Source organism: Pocillopora damicornis, chromosome 14, assembly GCF_964200805.1.
Source record: "Pocillopora damicornis chromosome 14, jaPocDami1.2, whole genome shotgun sequence".
Classification (NCBI taxonomy): domain Eukaryota; kingdom Metazoa; phylum Cnidaria; class Anthozoa; order Scleractinia; family Pocilloporidae; genus Pocillopora; species Pocillopora damicornis.
The window spans coordinates 11531082-11537878 of record NC_142683.1 but is presented as its reverse complement, the minus strand read 5'-3'; positions in this window follow the sequence as shown (position 1 = coordinate 11537878).

The following is a 6797-nucleotide window of genomic DNA, read 5'->3' as shown; positions in this document are numbered from 1 at the left end:
GAAAGAAAGAGGCAGAGCGACCAGTAAAAGGTGTAAAGCGAGTCGAGGAAAACGCAGAAGAAAGTTAGAAAGGACGCTAAAATAGGCAGAATACAGCGAGAAGAAAGCGAAAGAGAACAAGAAAAGGCATTAGTAAAAAGGCGAATATCCAGTTAATAACCTGTTTGCAAGTAATGAAAAGCAAATTGGCAATCATACCTTAATTCTTGACATGCTTCACTCAAACAGGTCAGTTGTGTGTACCTACCATTGTAGAGGTGTCTTTAAAAATATTTTTTTGGTGTGGCTGTTGTTCTTTATTGATCTTTGTGGCCAAAACAGTTACTAAAGGCACTGAACTTCAACTTTTGTGTACACAAGGTACCCTCCAAGGTAGAAGAGTAGAAGACCATAGAATGATGTTTATTAGGCACTTGCACTTACCCTAATCATATATTCAAACAATACTCTACATACTTAAAACTGATTTCATGATGTCTTTAACCCTTTACACCCTAACATCAGTATATATATATTCTCCCCACTGTTCTCTATACATTTCCTAATGTGCTGACAAGGAGAATTTGTTTAATAGTCAAGAGGTTTTTCAGTTGACCATCATTTCCTTTACTCTCATTACCTCGATGTTTGATTCAGGGGTGATATTGAAAGGATAAATTAGATGCCAGTCTCTCTCAGGGTTTAAGGTGTTAATAACTGTACATATTTCATATGCTCGTTGCATTTGTTAGCAACAATAGTTAAGGCCGTTAGGAAAGCTAACAAACAAATGAACAGAAGACAGTGAAATGAAGGAAACTGTAAACTTTACCATATGATAGGAAAAACTTCACAGAATACTTAAAAAGGGAAACTTGAATTGTGCTAGCTAATTTCCTCTAGTGCCCTTCATATTTTTGATAAAATAAAAGTTATCAGCTGTAGGGTTTGCCTGCTATGTGTCAAATTACCAGTTGGTGTGGACTTGATTCTTCTCAAATGTCAGCTGGTAAAAAATGGATGCTAAAAATAGATTCCCATAAGAAAAAGTGCACATCATCAAAAAAATCACTCTGAAGTGGTGGCCTTTTTGATTTGCGATATTTAAAATGACAGAAGCAGGGAAAACACATCGAGCTTTTTCGTATTCAGCAAGAAGTTAATTAGATTTTGGATTCTACATTCAAACTGGGTGAGTTTAAATTTATTCATATTATGCTTCAGTATGGTTTGTTATTATAGCTTCACATATGTTTTCTTTGCTGTCGTAATTAACATTCACGACAAAGTTTTATTCAACATAGAATGTATCAAGAACTCTCTTCCTTTCTCAATACCATTTTATGGAGCACAATTAAAGGAAGCAGGTTATTAAAAGAATTTTAACCTTTAATTCAAGTAGTTGTTTGAATATGTGATTAACATTTGATGTTTTCACATGTAACGGAATGATCAAGCTGAAGATAGCCTCAAAAAGGAGTGAACTCCACTGTAACAATTACATGACTAATTTGGAAACTAAGCACTTGGTAAATACACCTTGGCTTGCAATTCTGATGATTACAGTTTGCTGAGGTAATTGAAATGTTGGTCCCCATGCAAGAACCTTCAACATGACCTGTACAGTCATATGCTATGAGATAAGCATTAACATTTAGAGAAGTTATGATGGTAATTGACCCTTTATTTTCTGGGATGCGTAGACTCTGATGATTGTAATGTATATCTTTTAGTTTTTAAACATTCAACTTTATATTAATTGTAACTGTTTACCATATTTGGCTATTCTCTGTACCTTGAGCCATCAAAAGTTGAAGCAGGTGAGTCAATAACCTGACTTCCTTTGTTTGGAATTGTGTGATGATATAATTTTGCTGTGTAAGTTACCACATTGCAACAAGTAATGTTATTACTTAGATTGCATTGAATACTCTTGCTCGAGCTTTCATTCAAATGCATGGTGTTTCTTACCAATACTCATACCCAAACTTAACATTAATACAATGAATTGCTCACAAGATATGTGAGTTTTAAAGGGTGGGAATCTAGAAAAGCCAGGATCCTCCTTTAACTAGGACTGAAATTAATGGGGGCTCTCCTATTTTAATTCATGTTTTTATTTTGACCTGCCTCTCTCCCTGTAATGTTTAGAGCACATAGATGAAGACAACATTTTATGTATTTTGATGCATGAGCATCAAATTAATTGGTGTCCACATAATGCATGAAGCAAGAGTAAATGCCTTAGTTTTATGGGTTAAAAAAATAAAAAAAGAGAGTTGTGCAAACCATATCTTCTCACTGTCCACTGAGCTTGTGGAAAGATGATAACCTCAGTATTTCTTTAATTGAAGAAAGGAAAGCCTGCCCTCTTACCACAGATAGTTCTTTTGTGCATTATCGGTACAAATCTGGTCATATTTGTACATGAGGGTGATTGTTCCAGGTAGGCTGACCTTATAAATTAGTGGTGAACATTTCTTGAACCTGTTGTTGTATGAATGTTTCACTCAATCTTACCTCACTAACCTAAATTGAATAAAGAGAAACTTGAGACTTATTTGTTCTCCTTTTAAGGTGTGCATCAGAATTTTGAAGTCATCACAGGCTTAAACTATAGGTTTATAGGAAATCTGTATGTGCATGTGTTTTCCATATATAAAACCAGGATAATGACAACTTCCAATGACTTTACTATTTAGTATTGTACAGGTACAGGCAGGTGTTGTTAAAATTTTTGCCTAGCTTTTTCATTAGTACACGTTTCTTTTTCTAAGAATCTTGTGTTTCTAGCCTATGATGAATTCTAATTTTTCAACCAAATTTTATTTTCCTTTGAACATTCTTAGATCTCCTGGTAACGGTTAATATTCATATAATTAAAATAATTACATGACATCTTGCAGATGTATGGCACATCTATTTAGTTTTTCCTCTGATCCTCCCAACATTTTATTATGAGTAGGAATTGGTATTACTATAAAAGTATGTTCAAATTTAAGTTTTGTGCACAGACTATGCATCAAATTTATGAAATAAAATGTTGCAACCTTCTTAAAGCTAGTCTATCAGAATAAGAATGTGTTACCAGGCACAAGTATGGCTTTCACGATGATAGTTTTCCAAGTTGACAAAAGTCATTGAACTTCTTTCCCTTCTAAAATCCTCATTTCCTTTGCCCTAACAGCCCATGCAACCTCACCAAAACATTGCCAACAGGAGCGATTCGCAAATTAATGATACAGACAAGAGAAACCATTCCCGCATAGACCCCACTCAATCCTGTCAACTTATTACAAGGGGTACGTGTGACAGATTTTCCATTTCCCTGAATAATTATTTTGTAATAGTGTCTACAAGTTGTAGAAAATGGTTGGGTTGAAATGTACTGAATACAAATAATTGCTAGTAGATAGTCAAATGAAAACCTTTTACATATCAATAAAATTTAACGTTGCGTTTCATGTTAACATGATGCAACACCTCCACCTCCCAGTAAATTCAATTATTTGCAAACATGAGAAAACATCATCTATAACTTTTCAACCTACTTAATATAGCCAATAACAACATCAACTCAACTTTTAAACTAAAGAGAAAACTTGACTGATGTTTCACTTTGGAATTTATTTCTGTGTTGTTAAAATGAAATCCATGTATCTCAAGTTTTCTTAAGGACACCCACATTGCAGTTACAGCAGAGGTTGCCGAATTAAAGACGCCGTGTATTTCCAGCCAGAGGACAATCATGAAACAATAGCCAAAAGAGAAAAAGTTAAAAAAAAATTACAGGTTCAACAAGAGTTGAAAATTACTTTTCTTTTTAATTTTTACGCTAAACTGAGGAGGTTGAAACGTTTGGGAAGAACCGTGGGGCGAGCAGTCATACCTGGAAACTTCAAGAGAAGATATAAGATACCGGGTAGGCCCATAGGATTCTGGCGTATTGTTTTACTGACTCACTGTTCAAACGCGTTTATTCTTCAATCGACCGGCGAAGTAGTTTACCGTCGTTTCTTTCAATTTCGGCTCATTTTCCTAAACCAAAATTATCAGTCACGTTCAATAGAGTATAATTTCAACTGATGCTGACATCGTAAACTTCATCTGAAGAAGAAAAGATTAGCTATCTTCAAAAATTTGCTTAAAACATCAGGAACAACAACGGAGGTTGTTAGCTGCTTGAAGATACCGCTGACTAGAGTTGCGTGTTGATCGTTTTGCAAGTTGTGAGAACCAACAACTTTGTTCCAGGTTCCAGACCTCGTCAATTCTTCCCTCCCCTCCCCATCCCCCAGACTGGTCCCTAGATTCCCTTAAAAAACTCTTCTGTAGCCAATACTGAAGAGTTTTATTACAGTTTTTATCATCATGAGGAGTTAAAAACTAAACTAAGCAAGATTCCCTTCCCTGCCACTTGTTCAAGCCCTTTTAATCTTTCATTTGCAACGTCTCCCTGCAAAGGAAGCCACTGATTTTAAGAGCTACGGGGTGAACCATGAAGTCACACTTGCAGACCACTTTGGTACCACAGATCAAGTGGAAGTTAAAACCCTCAAGTCTGAGTGGAAACACTTCATGTTCGTTGCATGGGATTTGAAGACCGAGTGCCATATGACCATCACACCACAGCCAGGATATACTCAGACTGAGTGGTTGTAACCAAGTTGTGCAGCATTTCATCATTCAAAGTAATGTTTTACGGGTTCATATGGAACCAACACAGTAACCAGTTCCCATGGGTTGTTCGCTCATTTGGTAGAGCACTGCATCAGTATCGCAGAGGTCATAGGTTCAAATCCCGTACAGGCCTGAATTTTTTTCAGGTCTTATTTTCATTGCTGCTTAAGTAGTGTTCACTACTGCGAAGATCACTTTCATATTCACGTCTTTATCCGCAGTTCACATATATGATTTTCATATATTCACAGTCATTTATTTATCACTTCACGGGTTTATATGGAACTAACATCAACTCCCAGTTGGCTTGTTAGCTCAGTTGGTAGAGCACTGTACCAGTATCGCCGAAGTCATAGGTTCAAATCCCGTACAGGCCTGAATTTGTCTATTTTTTAGGCCTTATTTTCACTACCGCTCAAGTAGTGTTCATTACTGCGAAGATCGCTTTCATATTCATGTCTTTATCCGCTGTTCACATATATGATTTTCATATATTTACAGTCAAACTGAAAAAAACCGTGCAGCTTCACCCCCAAAGCCCCATCCGTGTCAGAATTATGGTAAGCGCCTCAGTAAATACCTGTATAGAGATATCGCTGTTTAAATGTGACCTTATTGGCTTGAACGAGGTTGAAATGATCGAGATCTTGCTCTAAATAAGCTGTCTTGTAAGGAATAGTAGCCCCCACGAAGACAAAAAGAGGGGAAACCACGACAAGAAACTCCGAGCGGTCAGCAACCTTTGAGTTTATCCTTAACGCCACAAGAGACAGGGGCTTGTTTTAGGACTAGACAGTTTATTAAATGTATATATCCTACGTAAAAAACACACTAGAATATTACATAACAAAGACATTGGACGAATACACTGAACCAACGGTTCAGTAATCAAGAATAAATTACAAACACGAATGAGATTAAGATACAATCAAAACTGGTGAAAGGGAGGAAAACTAAAACTTTCATAAAGATAGAAATAAACTCTTGCTTGCTTGCTTGCTAGATTACTAATAACACGTGCACAGATACCTAAGTGGTAATACATAGGTTCCCCACAACCGTTTTCGATATTTGACCATTGGTAAGATGTTACTCGGTACAAAAAAAAGCAAGAAAAGAAAGCAGTCTTAGAGTTAGAAGGGAAAACTGAACAAAGGTGAAATAATTGCACATTCTGTACCACTTATTGTCAAAATGTCTTCATATCAAGAGAAAAAGAGTTGAAAAAAAGGAATGCCGGATTATTCTGAACATGTATTTCACCGCCAGCCTACATCAAATTGCCATCAATGAGGGTTGGTTTCACTGAAGCAAAAAAGACTCCTGACAACTTGTTAAGGCGCGTTCACTATTATTTGACATTGAAGACTTTAAACTGATATTTCTCCTAATAGAAATCACAAATCACATGGCTTTGAATGAAGGACTCCCCTCTTCCCTTCCAATTTCTAAATTCATATCACCAATATTTTAAGAATATCATAAAAACCCAGCCCCTCTCCTATCTTATGGGAAGAATATCTTTCCAGATATGGTTAACAACCACATCTGGAAAGATGTTCTGCTTCAAATTTAGCTTCAAACTTAAAACTTAAAACTCCCCCAGCTTCAAACTCAAAAGTTTGAAGCTGGGGATACAAGAACTACAACCACAGTTGTTAAAAAAGTACTTTATTCCTAAAAAGAACTTTGATGGTATGAAATGTAATGAATAGAGGGAAATTGAATCCTCCTTTTTAGCTCATTCATGCTGAAAGCAATGAATGAGGTATTGTGGTGAAGAAGATGTTGACGGCAGTTGTCGACTGTGGACGGAAGTTGTATTCCGTAGACGGAAGTTGCATTGTGGACCGTGAACAGAAGTAGTCTCGCATGCTACTCCTCCCCACTTGGTGAAAGTCAAATTTAATTTCAATGAAGTTCAGAAACTCACGTGGAAAGAAATAAAGTTTTTGTGTGGTTTAATAAAAATAATAACCCCAAGTCACATTTTCGAAACTTGAATCGAGAAACCGAAATGTTCACACCTAGGGGACCCGTAGCGGGTTAATTTCAACACAAGCTGTGACCACGCAGAAAAGCATCAGAGGCAGCCATATTGGTAAGCCGCGCATTTGCGTTCGTCCTTGTGCTTGTCC